General features: G+C 36.6%; 1 long non-coding RNA gene across 1 annotated transcript, besides 20 other annotated features; it reads left to right on the forward strand.

Moving 5' to 3' along the window:
- Positions 1-523: 523 nt before the first annotated feature.
- Positions 524-793: a mobile genetic element.
- A 3-nt stretch (positions 794-796) lies between these two features.
- Positions 797-827: a mobile genetic element.
- Positions 828-1,451: 624 nt separating this feature from the next.
- Positions 1,452-1,776: a mobile genetic element.
- A 293-nt stretch (positions 1,777-2,069) lies between these two features.
- Positions 2,070-2,106: a mobile genetic element.
- Positions 2,107-2,609: 503 nt separating this feature from the next.
- Positions 2,610-2,743: a mobile genetic element.
- Positions 2,744-2,910: 167 nt separating this feature from the next.
- Positions 2,911-3,013: a mobile genetic element.
- A 1,167-nt stretch (positions 3,014-4,180) lies between these two features.
- Positions 4,181-4,715: a mobile genetic element.
- Positions 4,716-5,310: 595 nt separating this feature from the next.
- Positions 5,311-5,364: a mobile genetic element.
- Positions 5,365-5,654: 290 nt separating this feature from the next.
- Positions 5,655-7,385: a mobile genetic element.
- Positions 7,386-7,528: 143 nt separating this feature from the next.
- Positions 7,529-7,796: a mobile genetic element.
- Positions 7,797-7,828: 32 nt separating this feature from the next.
- Positions 7,829-11,996: a mobile genetic element.
- A 1,067-nt stretch (positions 11,997-13,063) lies between these two features.
- Positions 13,064-13,201: a mobile genetic element.
- Positions 13,202-15,699: 2,498 nt separating this feature from the next.
- Positions 15,700-15,896: a mobile genetic element.
- Positions 15,897-15,915: 19 nt separating this feature from the next.
- On the forward strand, positions 15,916-16,309 carry lncRNA:CR41352 (long non-coding RNA:CR41352). Its single transcript, NR_073671.2, has one exon. It is a non-coding gene; the product is annotated as a long non-coding RNA:CR41352 (long non-coding RNA).
- Positions 16,310-16,593: 284 nt separating this feature from the next.
- Positions 16,594-16,911: a mobile genetic element.
- Positions 16,912-18,420: 1,509 nt separating this feature from the next.
- Positions 18,421-18,548: a mobile genetic element.
- Positions 18,549-22,595: 4,047 nt separating this feature from the next.
- Positions 22,596-23,031: a mobile genetic element.
- An 11-nt stretch (positions 23,032-23,042) lies between these two features.
- Positions 23,043-23,262: a mobile genetic element.
- Positions 23,263-23,395: a mobile genetic element.
- A 189-nt stretch (positions 23,396-23,584) lies between these two features.
- Positions 23,585-24,859: a mobile genetic element.
- Positions 24,860-24,867: 8 nt separating this feature from the next.
- Positions 24,868-24,872: part of a mobile genetic element that runs on past the window's edge.

Consider the following 24,872-nt stretch of genomic DNA (forward strand, 5'->3'; position numbering starts at 1 on the left):
TACGAATGCTCTTTTTATACGCACATGCATATGTATGTATATTATTATATGAATACGAATATCCACGTTAGCTTATAAACGTATGTATGTGGTGGGCCAACATATCGACAACCATAAATCGAATCGAATCGCGTACGCCTGGTCCAAGGCTATCATAAAAAAGTAAAATACTGGCTATTGTTGGAGCAGTAGTATTTCTATGATGGGCGGCCAGAAGTCCATACGTTTTTTTGCGGCGGTGTTCATAGTAATTTTCAATAGTGTTCATGTGGGATGCAGTTTGCATATAGTACAACTTTTTAAATTGGCAATTGTTGTTTTCGTGATTCGCGTCACATATGTATATACATATATACATATACATTTCTCTCTCTCTAAATGCTTTTAAATCGCTGAAATGAGTATTGAAATAATAATAAGTACATTTCTATCACAGGATGATTAGAAAAATTATATAGTAGCGTACTTGGGTGATCCAAACCGGACATTTCAATTATTTCGAAAAACTATAAACAAATTTAGCCGCTCTTGTAGACATCCTATAGCCTGGCCTAAACAGATTTGACTGCTCTCTAGGAATCTTATCCTAATCTTAAGAATCCAATAGCAATGCTCTCACGAAATACCAATATTGTTAAAACACTAAAGCTTCTCAATACAATTAATTTTTATTTTTAGTCCTTAGCTGAGATCAAATAAATAAAGACGTGAAAACTATTTCTTCTCAGATAATTTTTTATTTCTTAGCGTTGTACTTAGTCAACTGACGGGGCATTAGTTCGACTCAAAAATATAAGAGTTCCCCGACTATCAGATAGCTGTTACTCGAAATTTTTAAAAACATTTTTCAGGAAATCGGTGTAAATTGGGGGAAAAAAATGTAACGCTCAAAGGTGTGGGCGGAATAGATTTGGTCGGGCTTAAGGTGTCAGAGTGGGCGCGGACAAAATGTCTTTGAATATCAATAAAAAATTGGCAAAACAACTGGTATAATCATTTGGGCGTGACCAAAATTAAATCATTCCTAACAGATGTGGGTGCGACCGTGTTCTGGTATACCGATAAAAATTGAAAACAAAAAAACGAAGAAAAATCAAAAATTTTTCAAAAGTTTGGCGGCTTCAGTTGTGGGCGGTTTGTGAGCGTACATAACATATGAAAAAATATCAAAACATTTTGCAAAAGTGGATATCGTTTGTACTCAGCATTAACACAATGTTCTCATATGATCTAGGAAAAAGACACAAACATATTTTTTGATACAAAAGCGTGTTTTCAGCGACAGCAATCTCGGTCGTAAGACGTTAGGGGACGACATAGAAAATTCGTGTCTTAAAATTACTTGACAGCTATCGATGTCATCTTCGTTTTAATAAATTATTTGTATACCTAATACTCGTAGAGAAAAAGAGTTTTCTAGATTTGTTGCAAAATATGTAACAGAGTAGGTAACATTTATACTCATGATCAGAAGCAATATTCGAGTCGAACTGGCCATATTCGTAGTTCCGTCTGTCAGTATGATCGCCTTGATCTCAGGAACTATAAACTAGAAAGTGGAGATAAAACATGCAGCTGCTTCCAGAAAAAAGGACGCAGCACACGTTTTATATTTTTTAGTTTTTAATTAGAGTCGTATGGAAATCCATCGGAGTGCCAAAAACTTTTTGCCACGCCCACAACGGCACAAAACAGTCGAGCCCACACTTTTGAAAATTTGTAAATGTTGTTTTCATTTTATTCATTTTCTACACAATTTTTACCAATATTTCAGAATATATTGAAATATTTCGTTTCCACTTTCACTATCTGATGGTCCGATAATTTGACTTTAGCATTCTCTCTTTTTATTTCTATAATTTCGGTACAAACACGAGAATAGAACAGATACACATCGATCTCGATGTAAGTATGTCGAGTGTGTACATCGATCTTGGCTAGCTTTTAGGATGTTTCATTTTGTAAGCGACATCGTTGATACTAGTTTTTTCTGGGTTTGAAATAATCTGCTACCAATTCAAATTATTGTCACACCGTTTTAAAGTGTTAAAGTGTAAACAGTTTTGTGCCAAAGACACTAGAATTGTTTTTCTAGTGTCTTTGTTTGTGCCGACCAGTTTTCCTTGCGCATTTCGAAAGCATTTGATAGTATTTCGCCACAGATTTTCACGCCCATAATAGCAGCATTTGTGCAAGGCTCCCAGTGGGCCTCTGTGTGGGTGTTGTATTTGAGTGTGTGTGCACTTTAAGTGGATTTCCGTTCAGGCATTTCACTTCAGCCTCCATTCCGGGAAATTCGACGTGCGAGATATTTACATAAGTGTAAAATTGCTGAAACATTTGAACACATCGGTGTCTGTATGTGCACTGTAAATATACGAGTATGTATGTACATATACTCAAATGTAAATGTACGTACATATGCAAGCGGGAATTCAAGTACAAATCACATTAGCGGATGATCAGAGAGTCTCGTATGTAGCTGTCGGGCAATCGTGGTAGTCAATGCTTGTATGACAAGGAAACTTCATTAAATATGTAACTTTTAAATTTTCCGGCTGCAAGTGAGCGGACTCCATAACCGTAACCATAACAATAGCAAACAAGACAGACAATGATATAGTCGAGTTTTCCAACTATCAGATACCCTTTACTCGGCTATTGGGATGGCAAATACGAAATTTTTTCATTTTATTGGGATATAGAAATAAAATCAGAAAAAAATGTAAAAAATGATCAAAGGTGTGGGTGTGGCCGGTTTGGCGGCTTTAGGGCGTGACAAAAAGTTTTTCGTAAATCGATAGATATTTACGAGACTAATTAAATTATGAAAAAAAAAATCCAAAAGTTGTTCAAAAGTGTGGGCGTGGTTTTATGTTTTATGCGGTTTCTGGCAACATGGGTATGCCTAATCTCAACCTTCTAGCTTTTATAGTTCCCTAGATTTCGACGTTCATATGAACGGACAGGCATGGCTAGATCGACCCGGCTATTGATCCTGATCAAGAATATATATACTTTATATAGTCGTTAACGCTTCCTTTTGTCTGTAACATACTTTTCAATAAATCTAGTATACCCTTTTACTCTACGAGTAACGGGTATAAAAACTGGCAGCATATGTACTCAGGATTTTCAATTGGATTTTTTGCGGTCTAAGATCCAGCTCTATTGCCAAAAGAAGGTGAACTGGAGCAGTAATATATACTTTCGAAGAGTCGTCAGCAAAAAAAGGATAATTACGAGTTTTTTTTTTCTCTTTTTACTGGACTGGACTTAAACGCGGCAATGATGAAAACACGTAATGTGAAAACCGAGACTTGAAAACCACCAAACCACCGAAACAAATCTATCGTTTTCTCTGTGCCCGCCATGTGATAAATGAGAACTCCATAAATTTTTTATCTTTGCCCAACTCAATCTTGTGCTCAATCTGAAGCCATGTATTTGTCCCTTGCGGTCAGTGTAATGGAGCTAGAGTTGAAGATGTTGTGGAAAGACGTCATGCTTTTGGGAAATGTTTGCCTTTTCCGAGTCCAAGGACGCGTAAAATTCGCTTAGAAATAAGCCCACAGTCATTATCAATTTAGCTGGACCCTTGATCATACGCCGTTTCTGGAACTCCCTGTGAGGGAAAAGACTATTAAAGTATAGATATTACCTGTTGTATTGTTTTTAAGCTTTCGTGGGCGTGGGCAAAATGCTTTTTGGCATATTAAGAGTTATTGGCAGGTAGAATGTAATCGATTTTAAAAGTTTAAGGGTTAGTGGCGCTGCATTTTTTTTGTCGCTTCCTGTGGTCGAAGTGCTTGCTCTGAAGGTACAAGTAGAAATCAAAAATGAACTTTATAGTCAAATACCTCAGTTGTCAGATACGCGTTCCTCAGTTAGTGAGAGTATAATAGAAATGGTTAGAAATATATATTGAAGGAAGACCTTTAAATGTTGGCGTACCACCATTTATTAATTAATTAATACGTAATATGTAAGGGTGTTAAAACATTCTTTAGGAAACAGGTTCGGAAAGGCCTCATACATACTTTTCAACAATTGTTGGAATATATATATTTCATTTTTTACAATATACATATAAATAAAAACTGAAATACATATGTATAATAACGAATCCACGGTAATTTATTAAGAAAAAAATATAATTTTAATTTAAATAAAATTACACAGTTTTGGGCGGTTTTAGGGCGTTAGAGTGGGCGTGGCAAACAGTTTTTTGACAAATCGATAGAGATTTACAAGACTAATAAAACTACAAAAAAAAATAACCAAAAATTTTTCATAAAATGTGAGCGTGGCAGTTTTGAGCGGTTAGTGTATGCTGAATCTCAACCTAGCTTTTATAGTTCCTTAGATCTCAACGTTCATACATACGGAGAAACGGAGATGGCTAGATCGACTCGGCTATTGATCCTGATCAAGAATATATTGATATGGTCGGAATGGATCCTCGACGATCATATGGACAGAGAACACAGTTGTGGTTTTTTATATATTGTTAAACGTTTTTATTAATTTCAATAAAGGAAGAATTAGATCCTTTGGATTATCACAAATATGTGTGTGTGTGATTGTTTACAATAGTTTGTGTGAGTTGTGGGTGTAGAATGGATATGTTACTATATGTACATATATGATATATATATACTTTATATAGTCGGAAACGCTTCCTTCTGCCTGTTACATGTGTTTCAAAGAATCTACTACATCCTTTTACCAAAGACACTAGAATAATTCTATTCTACAATATTATTTTAGTGTTTTTTTTTTTTAATTGTACGAGTAACGCGTATAATCACGTTATAAGCTACAAGTGTATACACACTTCGTTTTCTTATATTGTATTTAAATAAATCGAAAAAGCGAAAAAAAAAACCCTGATCACCGCACTCTTTAAATTTATATTTTGTATTCCGGTACCCATTTATTATATTCCACTCAAATCATCCATTATGTATGAGTGGAGACCACTTTCGATCTCATTTTAAATCTTTGTCTGGTTTTTGGCTCATTTGTAGTCCTGCACCGAAATTCTATATTTTCCCAGTGGTGTTTCCTTTACTTTAAATTGGTTCCATCCAGGAATGCTTGCCCTTCGATTGTTTTTATTGGGTTTTCGTGTGCGTATAGATCTTTTTAAACTTAAAAAAAAATGTACTTGAAAGCTAGTCCACAATTCAAAAGTGTGTTTTAATGTCACTGGTATTACATTTTTGCTTGTGAATAACAATCAGAAATACAAAAATTTTTTTAATCACACTAATCAATCGAATGCTATCTACCGAGCAAGGACGGCATGTAGAGGGTATCCGATAGTCAAGGAATTCGACTATACCGTTGCCTCTTTTTTTGCAACCACTGCAGTGGAGCAGTGCACTGCTCCCTCGGACGTTCGACGCACGTTCGCACCACACATACACACATGTAAATCAAAAATCTAAATCAGAGCTCATGGAAAAGCCGCTGCACTATGGGAAATTTAACCACGTTTTCTGGCCAAAATTAATAACTTCAGAACGGGGAGAGATATTTTTGCAAATGTCCCTATGTGTGTGTTTGTATACGAATACACTAATACATATGCAAATGTCAACGCTGCTATTTTACTGCACACTGCAGTGTGCAGTGCAGTGCCAGTGCACTGGCATAAAGTCCAATAATAAAGCTGAATTGGTGCATCTGACATTTAAAACACGTACGTAAAATTTCAAGTAAATCGCACCACACCCACCCATACCGCCCATATTAGGATATAAAGTAAAGGAGTAAATTTGGCATGATTATATCTTTTTTAATAAATATAATAAATTAATATAATATATATTAATATAATAAATTTAAGCTGAATTTTTCTTATGTATCTATTTAATATACATATAATTATACTATTATATTAATCAAAATTTTCTACGTCCAAATGCATAGAAAATTGATCATCGTGATCCGAATCCGAGTCGCTATCATCGCTTCCCAAATGTTTTAATGTTATTAATATGTTCTACATTTGATGCATCTAAAAGATTGACGACTTCTTTCGGCAAAACGATTTTTTTTATTTTGAGACGATCTTGAAACTAAACGATTCGATAAATCCATGGATAAGAATAATGCATAAGAATAATTCGACTGGCCGTATGATTCAGCAAATTTTGGAAAGATACTTGGGCAAAGGTCTCTGTCACATGAACTCCCGTCTCTCTGACTTTATTTTACGATGGATAAATGTTGCTAAATTGTGTTTTGTTCAAAGATCTCATGTCGTTGTTTTTTGCTTTGGATAGAGAGCTGTCAATCAAAGCAAGAGCCTGAATTGGTGTGAGCGGTACTGGCTCTGAGAATATCAATTTCTTTCTAATTTCAGTGGATGCAGTTGAAGTTGAAATGGTTTGCTTTAATACAAAAGCAGTATAGCCCATTTTTTCCTTTTTGGCTGAAATTGATGGTTCATGGACAGGAAGACTTGTATTATTTTCTTCAATATTAGCCAGATCCGTTGCTATTTTTCTTTTGAGCCGTGATGCTGCATCACTGTAAGAGAGTCGAGGTCGTCCCATTAAACAGTCTGAAGCGACTTGGTTGTTGTTTCGGTCCACGACAACCATCATCGTGGATGAAAGCCAACTGGAATGTTTTTTTTAAATGCTTCCATTGTACGGTTACATTTAGCCAGATTTTTCATTTTATATAGGTGAAAGCTTCTGATTTGCTTAGCGATTTTAGCTTTCTCGTCAATAGTAATATCATTTAATTTAAATTCGCCTTTTTCATTTTCATTCATTCACGGCTTCATTCATTTTTTTTCACGGCTTTTTCATTTCGATCTCCTTTGATCCATTCATTCAGCAGAACCGATCGGCTAATCCCAAACTTGTCTTAAAAGGCAAAATATAAAGAGCATAGACAAATTTAGGCAAAAGGCGCTACTAACATCAACTTAATTACAGTTTTGAGTAAACACATCAGTTATTACAATAGTTTTTGGCACAAGTTGGCACAAATCATTTCTCACACCACAATAGACGAACACTTTGGTTCGATTTTGCCTAAACTAAGACGTAAACAAAGACAACAACAATTACAACATGTGTTCCATGTCCATAATTCTAAATCAGTAAGTTATACCTACATTAAGCATACCTTGACCTTTATATTCCATTTTATTTGAAAATATTTGAACACTTTGTGTATTTTTAACAGAATCACAAAGTTGAGTAAAAGTTTCGCGCCAATTTTGCTTGAACAAACAGCTGGTCAAACATATGAATTTGATATCGCATAAAAAATGCAGTGTTGCAACTTAAATGTTTTTAAATATATTTATGGTGTCCCTAATCTAAGCTCTTTCATAATATATAGTTAAATTCAAAATACAAGTTCAAGTGCACATCGAAAAAAGATAAAATAAAACAAAACTGAATTTCACACAAGTAGCTGTTGTTTGATTGTTTAATCTGGATATTATTATTTCTTTCAATAGATATTAAGATAATTTTTTTTTGCATTGGGTACATATACAAGTTAATAGATGTGTGTTTTCATGTACATATGTCGTGGCTATGGCCTACGAATTACATATATTTATTGTAGATTAAATTTGAGCTTGTAAGTTTATGGAATAATAATCAATGTCTGCGTGGCGACGACCGACGCGTTCGATGATCCAATTTGCTCTGCCCTTCTTTCTTAAGCTCGCCTTTGATCCCAAGCCCAAAAGCTGGACTCTTATCGTGAAAGCTTCAGGGCTTGCATTGGCCTCTCTTTGCGGCTGGTTAAATGTGTTAGCTTACACATATGGGTACATTTGAACTAGTGTACAAATTATCATTTTAGTAGATTTTCCATATATTTATTAGCGTAAGTTTATTAATTACAATAGGGCTTGCGCGGTCTGCACTTAATGAGACGAATAGTAAGTACGTGGCGATGACCGACGCTTCTAATCTTCCAAAATCGACTGACTTAAGTATAGCAAGAGTTCTTATCTCTAAAGCTTAACAAGTTACAGTTTCTTATAGGTAAAGCTCGATCTATAGATGGGAAAAGCACTTGAGGCTTACGACTATATTTCGGGTGTTTTGTGATTGTGTTAACTCCTCCCCTTCTAAGACGAAGGCTGTCCACAGACTTTTTACAATTGGCAAATCTATTTGAAAGCGGATCTTACGGGTAACATTGGTTGTGCACTAAGTTCCCATACTGCCAACCTGGTACTGCGTTAAACCATCGAAGGGAAGGCAGCTCTGCGTGTCTGGATGATCCGAGAAGTTCGTAAATGCTGCTGATTCTCCATGTCATGGGTTCGCAACAAGGTTCTGGAGATGATCGTAGCGAACTTGGAAAAAATCTTTATTGTAACCGTCGACTTGTTGACGACGATGATGCTGATGTTGGTTGAACTAGTTGACCATCAAAACGTATGTGTTGAACGCACTCTGGTTGGCGTCTGATGGCAGATATTATTCAGTTCGTCGTTTCAGTACCCAGGCGCAGAAATAGTTGCCGCATCTTTACGTCTTTAGCAGATACTACGTTGATAGATCTTAATTCCCTCTTCTACTCTTCTCATCTACTTAAGAGGTAGTTACAGTTTTAATACTAAAGTTTTGACAATAATTAAGTATAACAATTATAATTTTATAATAAAGTTCATTCAGATATTTTTGATATTAAAGTATGTAGTAAAACGCTTATTGATTGCAAGTATTGATTTTCCTATTTAGTTGAACAGAATCAGGAAAGGGTATTGATAACATTAGTGTTTTATTTTTTTTTTAATCGGGAATTTGAAATCTAATTAGAGTGAGTGCGCTATACTGTTATTATGCCGTTTTGGTAATGCATTTATTTTCTATGGTAGTTTCAGGAAATATTTGTGGTTGCGTGGACTTTAAGTTTTCAAATCATTCGGGTCTAGCATTTCATCACATACCTTTAAAATTTTCTAAAGAGGATGAAGCGGAAATAATACAAAATGTTTAAAGATTAAATAAGAAGGATTTGACAAATATTTAATTGAAAAATGTTTGCAAACTCTTTTACTAGTGTTCAGATTTCACGTTTGTATTTTGCTAACTTGGCGATGGTCACAAAAGGAAAAGAAATACTAAACCTAGCGTAGATTATCTTTATGAACGACCCTCCCTTTTATGAGGACCGTTGTCCCGAGGTCTGCTTCGATTAGTTCTTCCCTATACCGTGGGGTTAGTTTATTTCCCAAGCGATTGTTTTTAAATTTAGTTTTCTAAAATCTATAACCAACCTTTTCTTAGTATTTCCCTCTTCATCTGTACCTTTTTTATCGACTACCCAAACCGGATTGTTGTAAGGTGACGACGAGGGCCTGATAATTCCGTCCTTTAACAAAGCATGTGTCTCCTTATTCACAAAATCCGATACGCCCATGGGGTACGGATAGAGTTTTGAGTAAATGGGTTGGTCGTCCTCAGTACGTATTGTGGCAACAATGTTGGTATTATACGGCAGTGCTTCTTCCGGTTCCGCAAAGACGGCCAATCGGTTTCGAAGCATTGTATGGAATTTATTAGATATCTGATTTGGAACCACAATATTCTCTATGTTGGTGAAATTTACGCTGTCACATCTCAAAAACTGAATAGATTCCACTTCATTGTTGATATTCAACGTTTTGTTCTTAAAATCTAACGTTGCATTTCCCTGTTTCAAAAGGTCAAGTCCTATTATTGCGTCAAAACTAGAGAGACTTGGAAGAATAAAGAATTGAACAGATGTGTTAAATAGCTTAATAAAGCATTTCTGTTTGACGGTGTTGCAACCATGAAGCGATTTTACCGTGAATTTATTTTGTACCGGCATTATGTTTTTTAATTCAGGGAGGGGCTGTATGTAATTTTTCGAAGCCCCGGTGTCAATCAAAAGTTTTATGGTTCTCCCTGCTATCTCTCTTTCTATGTACGGTAGCAGGGATTTGTGGCTAAAAAATGAACATGATCGTAATTCACTAGTTCGTCCTCATAATCATCAACCTCCGCTTCTGCCTCCTTTTGATAACCGTCTGTATCTTCCTCACATTGACCTTTCTCATGAGGTAAGTAGTTGATCCTCTGCTGTTTTGGCCCTGTAAACCTTGCACTGCCACTCGTTGGTCTTTTTGATGCTTGCGCATACCCAAAATGTCCCTGAGCCTGACTTGTGTTTTGCTGTTGGGGTTGCGATGCGAATTGATTTTGTGTTCGAAATGAATTTTGTTGTTGGGATGGCCAAGAATATTGTTGTTGAGATGGCCAAGAATTTTGCTGTTGGGATGGCCAAATATTTCCCTGAGTCGGAAATGGAGTTTGTCCAAAATTTCCAGTTCTTCTAGATCGCATGGATACATCAGGATTTGTTAACTGGACTGGATCTTGTCTTTCCTGGTTATCATAAGTATGCACCTGACGCTTGCTAAAATATGGGTTTTTAGTTTGCATGGGCATGATTGAGTTTCTATCCTTATCGCTGTGCCTTTGTTCGATTTTCTGACCCCTGTCTCCAATATTTTTAGAATAAATAAGGGCGAATTGGTAACGCTCATGGTTCGACTCGACCTCTTGCGCTAAAGCGAGAGCAGTTGGTAAATCTTTTGGACCTTTTGCAAAAAGAATGTCGCTCAACGATTTCTTAGCTCCGGTTACAAATACACGTAACGCGTCCGTCCTGTACTTTTCATTCAGTGACATCGCCAAGGCACTATCAAATGTCATTATTGTCTTGTTGGTAAGTAGGGTCAGTTTTTTCTCGACTTCATCGTAGAATTCAGTAAGAGTCATGTCTCCCTGTCGCAAAGTTGATAGCTCTTGTTCGATTAGATAGATCGGCCTTTTGTCAGAATATGTGAAATCAAGACGGCTGATCATTGCTTTGAAATGTAACGGAGTATTAAAAGAAGCCAATCCTGTATTCGCTGGACCTTTTATTTTATTTCGCATAATACCAAGAGCTTGGTAAAATGTTGAACTTCCCTCGTAATCTTTGAAAACTTTAAAAGCGACATGAGCCGCTTTTCTCCACGACACATATGTTTCACTTTTGCCATCAAAATCTGGCAGAGATTTAATTATATCTAGAGGCTCGCTACAGACAACACCTGGTCTAATTTCAGCATCTACATAAGTTTCCACCTCTGGGGTGTTCACTGTTAATTTCCCGATTCGCTCATTCATCTCCTGCAATTGCTTTTCAAATGATTGTTTTTGGACTGCGAGCGCACCGGCAACAGCACTCTCTACGATCGCTTTTAACTGAGCTTCAAATTCCATTTCGCTAGTTGTCTTTGTTTTTGACCACCAATTATCTGATGACTTATTATTTTTTTCTGCACTGTTTTGCCTACTTGCCTGGTGCGCTGACCATTTATTTAAGCTTGACACTAGGTTGTCTAAAAGGTTATCACTGTCACTCATGTATTTTTATTATCAATACTCTTTGCATAGGTTATAATATAATAATAATAATAATATTTTTAATTCGTTCAATAAGCGTTATACTTACAATATAATAATAGTGATTAACAAACAATTTTAAGGTAGATGGTCTTAGTAATTAATATTATATTTTATGTAATCACGAAATTTTTATTTCTTAGGTTAGAGTTAATTAGCCAAAGCCGCTGATTTTGTCTCCGGATCCTCCTTTTGTTATTTATTTATAATTATTCAGTTATCGTAGGTTTTTATATCCGTTTGGGCGCCAATTATCATTTTAGTAGATTTTCCATATATTTATTAGCGTAAGTTTATTAATTACAATAGGGCTTGCGCGGTCTGCACTTAATGAGACGAATAGTAAGTACGTGGCGATGACCGACGCTTCTAATCTTCCAAAATCGACTGACTTAAGTATAGCAAGAGTTCTTATCTCTAAAGCTTAACAAGTTACAGTTTCTTATAGGTAAAGCTCGATCTATAGATGGGAAAAGCACTTGAGGCTTACGACTATATTTCGGGTGTTTTGTGATTGTGTTAACTTACATAAATATCTTTTATGATAGCAAAAATTGTGAGCGTGGCACCGCCTGTTATATATTTTGTAGTTTGTAACTCCAGAACGGATAAAGATATTTAATTAACATTTTTGCATTGGGGTACACTAGACCATATCTTTTATGATACCAAAAATTGAGTCACATATTTGTATTTAATTATCTAAAATAACACAAAAATAATAACAATTCAGCAACAGCCTTGATTAACTCCCTTTTAGCTGAAATTACTTTTAAATTTAAATATCTCCAAAAATCGCAGAAATCCCATTTGAAAGTTATGTTTGTATCACAAAAATATTTTAGTAGGACGACTAACATTTTTACGGTATTAAGGGGACAACACGATTTTTTGTTAGTTTTCACAGTCACAAACACATAATACAAGCCACACTGAATAAAACTCATTATGCAGAATGAAAAAGACGCAATGGTTTAAAAGATATACAAATATGCGTATCGAGGGGAAAACTTGTCGTTGCAGACAATTTTTTTTTTTGTGCGTGCAACAGCTGATTTCTTTGTTGTTGCGCCATCTATACTTATGTCTAGTATGCAGAACTAAACATTGGTCAATTATGAATGCATGCATTTAATATTATTTTAATCAAAATTACAATTGTAATGGGACCTATATTCATATGACCTTCGAGTTTATTTACGTATTTTGCAACAAAACGACTTTAGTTGAATAAAAACTCCATTTCAAATTTCAAGTAGCTCTGCGTATAGTCAACTTTAAGCAACCGGGTAAAGAGAAATTAAAAGGAAAAATGTTGTCGACCCACCCAAAATTGCGCGCTTTTTTAAAATATAAAATTGGATTATAACAAAATAATTCAACTGAATCTAATTTTAATTTTAAATAATAAAAATGGATCATTTACATACATTATTATTAAGTCAAATGACTAATGAATAGTCAAATGAATAATTAAAGCAAATACAAAAAAATATTATAACTACTGTAATATATAACATAAATTTTCCAAAAAGAAATCATTAATTTGAGAAAAAAAATTTATAAAAATTATACGTTGTAGAAAATAAAAATTTATAAAATAAATAAAAATATAAAAACTGTTTATTGCAAAAGCCATATGTTGAGGCACAAAGTGCGGAGACAAGCACTCAACAATTGCCAATTAATTTTTCACCGTCGCAAGCTAAATACTCTAATGATCAATATTCCTGGACGTTGCATGATGTCCATATCGAAGTCCTTGATGCGTAGCCAACACCGCGCTATTCTTTGGATAAGTTCGCGTTATTTCATTGCTGTACGTAATGCCCTGCAATCAGTAATGACTTTAATACTCTTGCGATACACATAATATTTAAACCTTTCCAGCGACTCCACAACGGCGAGAGCTTCTGGTTCGTAGGTGTGCATTTTCCTTTTGAGCTCCGTTGTTGACCGGCTGAAGTATGCGACGCCGATCGAACTAGCGTCTGTATGAAGTTCGCGCTCCGCGTCTACACGGTAGCTTACGAGAATAGGCTTACAGCTAAGCTTCTGTTTTAATTCGTTGAATGCGTCTTTCTGCTGCTGCTCCCATTCGAACTTGACATTTTTGGGGATTAGTTTTCGTAGCGGTTCGGCGATGAGTGAAGAGCAAGGGACAAATTTTCGGAAATAACCGCTAAGGCCCAGAAATTTGCGGACTTCGGTGATGTTCTGTGGTTTCGGAAATTCGACTATGGCATTTGCCTTTACTTCTCCTGGGCTAAGACCACTGCACACTGGTAGTGGTAATAGCGTTTTGAAATGGATACTGTAAGTTCTTAAACATTTAAGAACTGTTAAAATGTAAAAAAATAGGCGTGGTCGATAATATTTACGCCCTCAGGAAGGCAACAAGAAAATAATACACCTAAAAGCATGCTACAATTTTCGCAATTTCGCAATTAACGAACTTAACGAACGGATCAGCAAATATTGGTGTTTTGTTAATTCAGTATCCATTACAAGCGCTACAACCCTTTTACAACCTGAAATTAGACAAAAGCTTTAGTAATTTGTCGTCAGTGACAAGCGGCGTTTTTCCTTTCGAATTTTGCTTGTCCGTTGTCCAATTTAAACAGGATGTCTGTTTAAACGATAACATCTTGGCCAAATAGGAATTTGTGTTGCATCAGCTTGTCGTCCGCTATATGCATACATTTGCGCTGTGAGTACTATTCCGTCGATTGCCAGATCAGGTGTTATACAATAGCTTCGTATAACGTTTTAACGTTTATAAGCGTTTATGCAGACAAGGCTGCATTGACTACCTGTGTCTACAAAGGCATTGTAAGACTTGTCTCGTATTATGATAGTTTTCAAAAAACAATCGTCGTAATTTACTGCACCCATTTGACGTAGGGAGGCTTCCACTTTGCTGCATTTTTCGTTGTTCGGATGGACTTTATTGCATGTCGTACATCTGTGGCGTTTTTGCGGCATTGGGACTGACTCAATATATGTCCCAACTCCTTGCAGTTGTAGCATTTAGTCCCCGTTTTGGTCGTTGTACTCGTCTTCGTTTCATTCTCCGTTTTTGCTTTTTGATCCGACGTTACCTGGATACATGAAGTAGCTATCGATGGCAGTACGCAATTGCTTAATCGTGGCGAAGGAAGTTGCAGCAATGCTTGTTTGAAGTTCACGATGCTTCAAGCCACCTCGAGTATAGCGTATCTGCAATTTCTCTAATTGAAGCGGGGTGGTGTGGCACCTCTGCGATGTTTGGTGAAGTCGGAACGTTGTTGACTTCAAATGCTGTTGCATTTGTTTACGAAGATCGTTCATCTCGAATTGTAATTCGAGATTCTAGTCTATTTCATCAGAACTCTCGTGTCCGATCAAACGAATAATTAGCTTTTCGCTGCTTTCAGACGTGGGAAGACCTCGTTCTCGCAGAAGAACCTTCAACTGCTCCACTCGTAATTCGTTAATTTTCGCCATTTTCCTTTTTTTGGTTATTGCGAAAGAGTCGAAAGAACAAAAAACGAATTTCACAATGGTGCGTAACAAATAACTTTGATCGTAAGTAATTCCACTTCTGAAAATTGTAAGCGAAACTCTTGTTTAAATGAATAGGCGATTCCGTTATATGATGGCTTGTATTAGTTTATTCGAGATCTTCGTCTAGAGTCCAAGCTTCTTATAAAATACCAACAGTATTCATCGAAGTGACTTATCGCTAGGGCTTAACATTAATAAGTATTTATCTTCTTACACTATCTACATACATATATACATGTATGTATCGTATGAGATAGAAATGAATGAAATGGACCTCCACTGTTACCCTTTTATGTAGTCCTTGTAGTAAGCCAGGAAACGTATACGCGATAAATGAAATGAAACAAGTTCAACAAAGTGTTGAGTAACAATGAAATGCAAATCCAGAAACGAAACTTCCAAACGAAGTAAAGGGCAAATTACATAGGACTCCGTTTGCCGTCTGGATGTGTGTAGTGTATGGATATGAAAATATTGTACATATAAGCTGGGGCACTGAAAATTGTGGCCATAAAACCGAGTGTCAGAACAAAGCCAGCTTTAATAATAAAATGTATAATATTTGAACTGTTGCCAAGGAAGACTTTCGTTTACTGACCTGAGCTACGTGTATCGTTTAAAATCGTATAATTTATAATTTGTCCGGTTATAACATAGTGTTCATAGTTATAGCCATCGTCAAAGTGGAGTTCCTCGACTATCAGACACCCGTTATTCAGAAAGTGGGAGTGCGAATGTGAATTTTTTTAAAAATTTGTTTGGCATATCGATAGAGATTGGCAAGTAAAATAATGGAATGAAAAAAAAAAAAACAAAATTTATTTCAAAAGTCTGGGCGCTCCCGTTTCGGACCGCTTTTGGGCTCTAGAGTAGGCGTGGTAACGGTTGTAATAAAATAGTTGACATTTGAGCTATGTACGTCCAATATATGCCTTAGGCAGACTAGACGAAATATGTGCATGCAAGCTGTGCTTCCCCTAATGAATGCGTTTGCCCAGGACGAAAATTCCATTGACGATACTAGTAATGTAACCAGAGGATGGGACATTCGGTACACAGGTCTAAATAATGCCCGTCGAAATTGCAATGCAATTGACAACAATAGCACAGGATCAAAGACATCGACCAACGAGAAGACCAGGCAAATGGGAAATGTAAACCAGAAATGCGAAACAGCAAACACAATGAATCGCACACATATGGCACAAGGATGGGGAAGTATGTTCTTCTTGCCAGTACAAGGATTGGCTTAAAATTGTCATTTATAAAAAATAATATGTTCATATTTTAAGAAATATTTTTGCGTTTCAGTTTAATTTTAGATTAAGACAAGGATTTCAATATTAAGTGAAAACCATCGAAAAAATTGCTCGTCAAAGAAATATGTGTGCAAATGTAATCAAATGTTCATTAATGTTAAAAGTTTATCACACGAAGAATTATTTATTTTAAATGCAAAATGGCTTAATTATTTTAAAGAATCTGATGTAATTTTTTTTTTTTTGTCATACCCACCACTGCCACCAAAAAGTTTACACTTAGTCGTCCTTTTGTGTCATTTTGTGATATTATATTATTCTAAGATATATTTAACTAATAATAACGTTAAGGCAATGCAAAATAAGAATTTTTTACATTGTGCCAATTAATCAAAAATATTATAGATTTAAAGTCTAAGAACTTTTAAGATGAAGAAGGGCATATTTGCATATGTGCATACGTGTGCACACATACTGTTGCCGGCTATCACTGTATGCGTAGAAAAGAGCTCTTCGCTGTAGAGCTCTCCGCTCTCTTGCTCTTGAACAAAAATGCGAGAAAGCCTGGAACCACTCTAGAGCCACCCCGAAAAAAATCGTATGGCGTTACGCATCATGTTATTCTAGTGTCTTTGGTTTGAGCAGCTTGCTTCTGCAACATGCTGCACGGCATCATGTTGCTCTGCACAGCAGACTCAGCGGAGTAGGGAATTTATTTAGATTCCTGATGAAGGCTGTCACAGGACGCCCTAGAGGTGGGGAGGGACTAAAAGGACCCTGAATGGCTGGTAGTTTCCCAGAAGTATGCAAGCTAATTGCGCGAAGACATTATCTGCGTGTGTGTTACGTATGAGTTGCAAATGAAATGCTTACAATTATACAGCATGATCACGGAACCCAGAAAAGGGCGTGGCAGCGGCGGAGTCCCACATGCGCGCCTTTGCAATCACGTCGTAATATTTACAAATGGTTTCTTGTAATTAAATTAACACAACACGTGACATTGTCGCTGTAGCAGATTTTTAAGCAACACACACTTGTAAAGTACATGCACACACAGGACCGCGGTGCACCGAAAGCACCCACACTAGCGCTCTTACAAATATACAAATCAAGACGCAAGAACAAAAGTCCCCAAAGCATTAAGCACCAGGGCATCTGAAGTTGGGCGTCTACATTTTAACTTTCCTCCCCCTTAAGCCGCCCCACGTTCCATCCTCACTTATTGTCACGAAATGAAATTTAATACATAAATGAGCAAAAGTGCGTACCTGTTCCTCGCCCTGAGTGGCGGGAAAACATGGATGGATGCGGGTGGGAAACCGGGGATGGCTGGCATGTCTGCGCATCAGCGGCCTTCCAAAGATTAGGAATGTAATTTACAATTTACAACATGCTCGCAAAATAAATGTCGACTTCTTTTATACAGGCACTTATACCGAAACGGTTCCCCAGCCTAAAGTACCACCTTTTCCTTAGAGCCCCACCATCAACCTCCTACCCAAGTACCCGCTGCCACTTGCCCTCTCTCACCTGCCGCCCTGCCGCCAAATCACGTACAAAGCTCGACTGGGCTTGTGCCACAATGTGTGTATTAAAACACACGACCACATGGCGCATAAGTGTTGTTGGCGAGGGGTGGCGACCGGGAGCCCGGGCCTTGGTTGGGAAATGAGGCAACTGCTACTTGGGTAATTCTCGTCGGCACTGCTGAGAAACGGAAAGATTGACAGTTGTTGGCACTGAAATGCGCACACAAACAGCACAACAGATAGCAGCAACAAAAGTTGCCAGTTGAATAAAGAGAGACGCATTTGAACGAAGAACAGGGTGCCCACGTGCGATTATTACTTATCCCATATCACTAACGTAATCTAATTGGTATATCCTCTTATATAACCAGTAAAAACAAGTTAATTAATAAACAGCATTGGTTATATAAATATTGGAAATTTTATTAATAAACATGTATAACTAGTCTTCTTCAGTTCTAAAATGCCACGAAAAAGGCACCAAAGCAATTTTGTTTTGCAATGGATAACCCATAATTCTAATTTAAGCGAATATGTATTATAGCAACACTTCGCACGACAACAATTCAATGACTTCTCGAGGAAGAGGGAGTAAATTTATATTGTAGATGAATTATGGAGTACGAAGTTTCCAATCCTCTGCGAAGCACATGTGTAAAGTTGAAAATTCGACTCTGCTTTCTGGCATGATTAGGTCAGTCGGATTTGTAAATTTTATTTCTGGATTCTGCAGCCTCCTCGCACGATCGAAAGTTGGCTAAATTTTATGCCAATAAAACGGATCAAATTCCCCATAGTGCGGTCTAGAGAACGTCACTCTTATATGTACGAGTGCGCGGCAAAAAGAAATGTAGAAATTCCTTATCGCACCTCAGTGTGCTGCACTTAATGAGCCTGCGGCACGGGCACGTTTTCGTCCTGATGCCCAAACACCTGGATTCGTCAGTCCCAGGCGGTGTTCCATCACCCATTCGTTATTCTCGGTCTGCCACACACATTGCAGGTGGAAAATAAGAGGAAGTCAGGGCTGTGGTGCAGCCAAACCGATTAACTATCCTACCAAAAGTATTTCAACATACCAGCCCGGGCGATATAAATGTGGACGGAGGGACTTACCGGGGCGTTGAGAACGGTGAATGTATCTTGGACGTGCTGAGGCAGTGAGACATCTGGTAATCCGTTTCACAGCCGACAACTATTCGTCCTCGTACTCAAACAATTTGGCATATGAGTCAAAATCGGAATAGGAAAAACAAATCTGAATCGAATTTGAAACAGGGGCGAAAATCTAATGTCACTCACAATTCGCTTACCGGGCAAACCACGATTTTCTTTGGCGGATAAATGAATCACATCGAGTCACATGGAACGGCTCTAACATTTCCCTAAATCGCCTTTAAAAGGAATGTCGTGTATAGGGGCTTAATTTGAATTCATCGGCGACCCGTTGGTGGCACGTCTTAAGGAATTCTCCTGACTATTGCACAGGATTTCGAAATTGTCTTTTCTTTAGGGAATTTGTTAAGTAATTTGAAATCTGGCAGAACATTGCATTCTATAAGCGTAATATGTTTATTACAAAGGAAAGGAATCTATACTTTAAGTAAATATAATCTGTTATTCTTGAATTGTTTTTTAACATCCTATTTGTTTTATGATTTTTGCAATTTCAACAGTTTCTTGATTTAACAGCCAATGAAAACAGTAAAACATTGTTTTTCGATTTTCATGTTACATTGCAATACGGATTTTCCCAACATTAATTTTGTATATTTTCCGATCGCAACTATACGATACGCACGTCTAATATTTATATAATGATTTTTAAATGCTGAAATAATTAAAAATATTGAATCCAATAAATGGCGATTGGAGTACTGTACTCACTATATTGCACACTAGCTCCAACTAGCGAAGGTCAGTTCCACAATCACTTTTTCACTCGGCAGTGAATTTAAAAGCATTGATACAATTTCCACTTAAAAGTACTAAATGTGCTTTGTTTCTTATTAAAATATAAATATAAATAAATAATAATAATAAATAATAAATAAATAAATAAATAATAAATAAATAATAAATAAATAAATAAAATATCAGTATTTCGGTCTCAAGAAAAAAAAGAATGTTTTTAAATACGCCTGTATTTTTTAGATTGCGATTAAGTCTTGAAGTCTTAAGTCGTGAACTTCGAGATCTTGAAAGCCATTAATTAAACCTCTGCTAGGTGGCTTTCGTAGACAATTTGGAAAGCAGTTTCCATTCCCCTAGCACTTCCTAATGTTGAGTAAAGGGTATCTGACAGTCGAACAAATCAAAGAATCGTTCTCTCTTGTTTTGTGCGGTTATAGTTGCAGAGCTGTTGCCAACTTCTTCAGGGGAAATACATATCTACAAGCATATGGCTGCCATAAATATTTTATCATAATTAAAGAAAACGGGAACTACATACATTGGCGTTACAAAAATCTTTATTTACCTAGCTTTTGGTGGAACGAGGCCTGGACGTTCATACAGCAAATAGGCGGAAAAGTGCAATTTTTAGGTATTCATACTTGCCAATTGTCTGCACAGCCCACATTGAAGGCCAACTGAATAAAGATATACCCAGAGCTTTTAAGTTGTCAGAATGTTTAACAAGTTCCCTGAAAATTCATTGAATTCCCCTTTTGAAGGGAAGGGAAATTCCGAGGAGTGATTTCCAGCGATGTTAGCAAACCTAATGTTTAGTATCGAGAGCTCTGGCTTTCAACCTCGGATCTCGAGTTCAAGAACCTAAAACCCTCTCCCTAATGGTGAACGTACTCGGACAGTTAAAAGAAATTATGGGGCCATGGCCAAAATGAAAGTGAAGTGCATAAATTTTACACCTAATTAAAAAGTAAATGTTCGCTTTATGCAAATCACGTTGTGACTAAATAAATTACCCCAAGCCGCCGGATAGAAATCGGTGGCAGAATAAGTTTGAATCCGCCAAAAGATGAAATGGTGGTGATGATGGCAGGCCCTTTGTTTTATTCCATATATCTTTGCCAGATTTCCTTATTACGCTTTTCGTTTTTCCCTTTCGAGATGTGAAAGCGAAAAAATTGCATAATGCGGGTAATGCCAGGAAAATGCGCCAGCAATAAAAAGAAACAAACGCACTTACACCGAAAAGAATAGCTTCCTGTTCATTATGAAAACAAGTTCATGGCCAACTTCTTGTTTATCCTTGACCAATTAAGAACATACATATCTGAGCAATCACTATCAGACTCTCAGCTAAGAGCCACATCTCATCATAGCCTAAAGATAGTTCAGATATACACAAGTTATTTAATATATATCATTGAATAATCACTATGAACGGCCTTGCTAGGCAGTCCACTTAGTGACGAAACAAATTAAGAGCGTGTACGAAGATGACTGCAATATATATACAGGAGGGAAAAAAGTCTGCTGATTATTATATTATATATATACTTACGATACCCAACATCGATTCTTTTATAATTATATTCGCTGTGCAGGGCCATAGGCCGCCCATAGATTTAAAATAGGGATTTAAAGAGAGGGAACGGCTTCTAAGCTCGTCGGCGTGTTAATCAGACTTAATCTCATTTTTATTTCTTGGTCAGCATCTTTATTTATTTTTTCGCCCTGTCCCTGCATCTGCTTCTCTCCGCATATGCTTTAAACAACGATTTTGGTCTCATGGAAAACGCACTACTCGTAGACGTTGACCACGCCCACTGGCGAAACGTTTTCGCATTGCCGGCAAACCGTTAATATGCTTGACAAATCTTTTTGCCCTTTTGGCGCGCCAGTCGCAAATAAAAAAAAAACCACCTTCGCAATTCGCTGTCGTTGTCGCTGTTGTTGTTGTGCTATTGTTGCCGATGCCGCTGCTAGTGCACTGAAATGAATAAAGTGCAAGTCTAGTTTAAACTATAAGATATTATATATTATTTCTGATCAAAAGAATTTTGATATACCTTCAAATCACTTATAAAAGCGTATTAAAGCGCGCTGAAAGCAATTTTGAAAAATAAGTAAACGTAATCCAAACCGATTACAACACTCCAAAGTTTATTCATATTTCTAGCGGTGGACTAACGCCGTTCTTGGTCCTGCCTTTCGTTGTTTGTTACGTCACTTTGGCTTCCGCATGCCTCAGACTCCAAACTTAGACGCTTTAGCTTCTCAGACTCCTCTTTACGGGTCAGGTTATTTACGTAACGAACCACCTGACACTTTCTAATTTATGGCAGGCCAAAACCTATTGCCGCTTTCTGCATTCACATCTCTTCAGCCATCCGTGAAATCCCCATTTCGAATACTTCGAGTATAGTCTAAGAGCTGATTATGACCACGATAATTCCGTTGGTTTTGTAGTCGCACCCATTACCAACGGATGCCCATGTTAGGGATTAGGAGAGGATCGGCAGAAGCTGGTGGAACACTACCAGTTACTGATCTCCACCTTTCCGGAAGTCCCTATTAATTTAATTGACAAAAGGCAGCACAAAATGGTCCCGTAAAATCCAACTACGTTTACATTTAATAAATATATTTTAAGCTTTTTACGGAGGAAACAAGTTAGATGATTATAAAATCAAATTTATATACCCGTTATATTATTTCTGTCTGCATCTAGAGGAGAAGATTTTTCATATCACTCACAGATATTGTTAAGCAATAAGTGTCCCTTCACCTCACTTGTTTTTCTTGCATGAATCGTTAGTAAAACTTTTTAAGAATATGTTACTTAAGTTTCAAACTGACATTGGGACTAAGTCGAGTCGAGTTGAGTTCGCCGACTATCAGATATCAGTTACTCAGCTAGTCCAAGCGAGAATTTTCAACATTTTTCTGGAACATCGATAGAAATTGGGGAAAAAAATTAATTTAAATGTGTGGGCGGGATAGATGTTTGAAAAAACAACTGATTTAATCAAAAAAATTGGGTGTGGGTGTGGCCGTTTTGGGCGGATTTTTGCAAATTGATAGAAATGTAAAAGACTACATGGATCAACAAACTTGCGATGCGTCTTTGTCCCTAAAATCTTTATGCTTAATCTTAACCGTGTAGCATTTATAGTTCCTAAGATCTCGACGTCATACGGACAGACGGGCATGTCTAGATCGACTCGCCTATTGATCCTGATCAAGAATATATATACTTTATATAGTCGGAAACGCTTCCTTCTGGCAGTTACATACTTTTCAAGGAATCTAGTATACCATTTTACTCTACGAGTAACGGGAATAAAAATTTACAATTTATGAGCATACGTGTGCACACATACAGTTGACTGCTGTCACTGTATGCGTAGAAAAGAGATGTTCGCTGTAGAGCTCTAATCTCTCTCGCTCTTGAACAAAAATGCGAGAGAACTTGGAGCCACCCCGAAAAAATCGTGTGCAAAAAAATCGTATGGCGTTACGCATCTTGTTATCCCAGTGTCTTTGGCCAGGTCGACTCCGCTGTTGATTCTGATCAAGAATATATAAACTTTATATAGTCGGAATAGCTTCCTTCTGCTGGTTATATACTTTTCGACGAATCTAGTGCACTTTTTAACTCTATGAGTAAGGGGTATAATGAACTCCAGATTTAATCCGTTTTCCTAATTGTTGTCTTCGGGACAAGCTTGCTTTACATTTTATAAAAAAAATTTAACTTAACATAATGAGTTCATGACTTTGCTAAATTTTATTTTGCAATCCTACCGATCGGCTCAGATGTTATTTTAAGCTTATGTCGCCAGGCGAAAGTATACATACATACATACAGTAGTGGGCATAAGTATTTGGACAAGAAATACATTCAATATATTTGTTTGTAAGTCATTGTTTACTTAATGGAAAATTGTTTAATAATTTTAGTAGTTAAATTAGGTAACATAAACATATGGATAACTTCATAGTTGATTTAACAAAAATTACTTTTTTACAAATTAGAGGCGGCTTAGGTATTTAGACAAATTATTTAAATGTCATAAATTTAAAAGAAAAAAGTCAACAGAAAAAATATAACAAATTAATAATAATCCCTTTGCGTCTATCACCTTTTGAAGACGTTTTGGTACAGAGTGTACCAAGCTGTGGTTATAATCTATTGAAATATCCTTCCATAAGGCTTGAATTTCCAAAATCTTTCAAAAACTGCGTAATCAGTTTGCATTATCCTGCTGGAGTATGAAGGATTCTCCAATCAATTTTCCACCAGAGGGGAATGCATGATTATTAAGGACATCTAAATATTTTCTTTGATTCATGGTTCCATCAACAGGAACCAAATCTCCCAAGCCAGTGAAGGCTACGCATCCCCAAAATATAACAGGCCCTCCTGAATGACTTATTCTCTGACATACTGGTGCCACTTTTGTCCAATATTGTTTCGGTAATCTAACAAAAAAAAAATTTTTTTTGCGCAGTGAAACTCAAAAGAGCTTTCATCGCTCCACAAAACATTGTTCCAGAATGATGCAGGCTGGCCAACATATTTTTTTGGCAAAGTCAATGCGTTTTAACTTATTTCGTGGAATTTTAGTGGTATAACTCTGTGTGTGTTTTTTTATATTTATTTATTTGGTAATACACAGTTGCCCGTAAAATTTTGTATAAATCAATGATATTTTGTAACGAAATACCAGCGTTATACTTAATAATTATTTAATTTTTTATAAATTCGCTAATTTCCCTTGTTTGTCCCCTGTTTAAGTAATTTATTAATTAAATAAAAGTAGGTAGTAACACGTCATCAAGAACAAATGTTTAATTAAAAAAAAATTTTAATATTTTTCGAACAACAGATCAAAGTAAACTATTTAAATGTGATGTCTCAATACTTTTGCCACCGCCCAAATTGTTGTTGTCTGTCTAGCTTTCTTATCAGCAGAAGTATAGATGAAAAGGTAAACGGCAAAACATACCTCTCGCGTGTAACTGTAAGTGCACTCTTTGTTTTATTATCAATAGTTTACTTATTTATCAGCCTGTACTATGAAAAGCATAGCCCGGCAGTTGAAAGCTAATGGTGTCTAAATACTTATGTCCACTAGTGTATGTATGCAGTA

This window comes from Drosophila melanogaster, chromosome X, assembly GCF_000001215.4.
Source record: "Drosophila melanogaster chromosome X".
NCBI classification, from domain to species: domain Eukaryota; kingdom Metazoa; phylum Arthropoda; class Insecta; order Diptera; family Drosophilidae; genus Drosophila; species Drosophila melanogaster.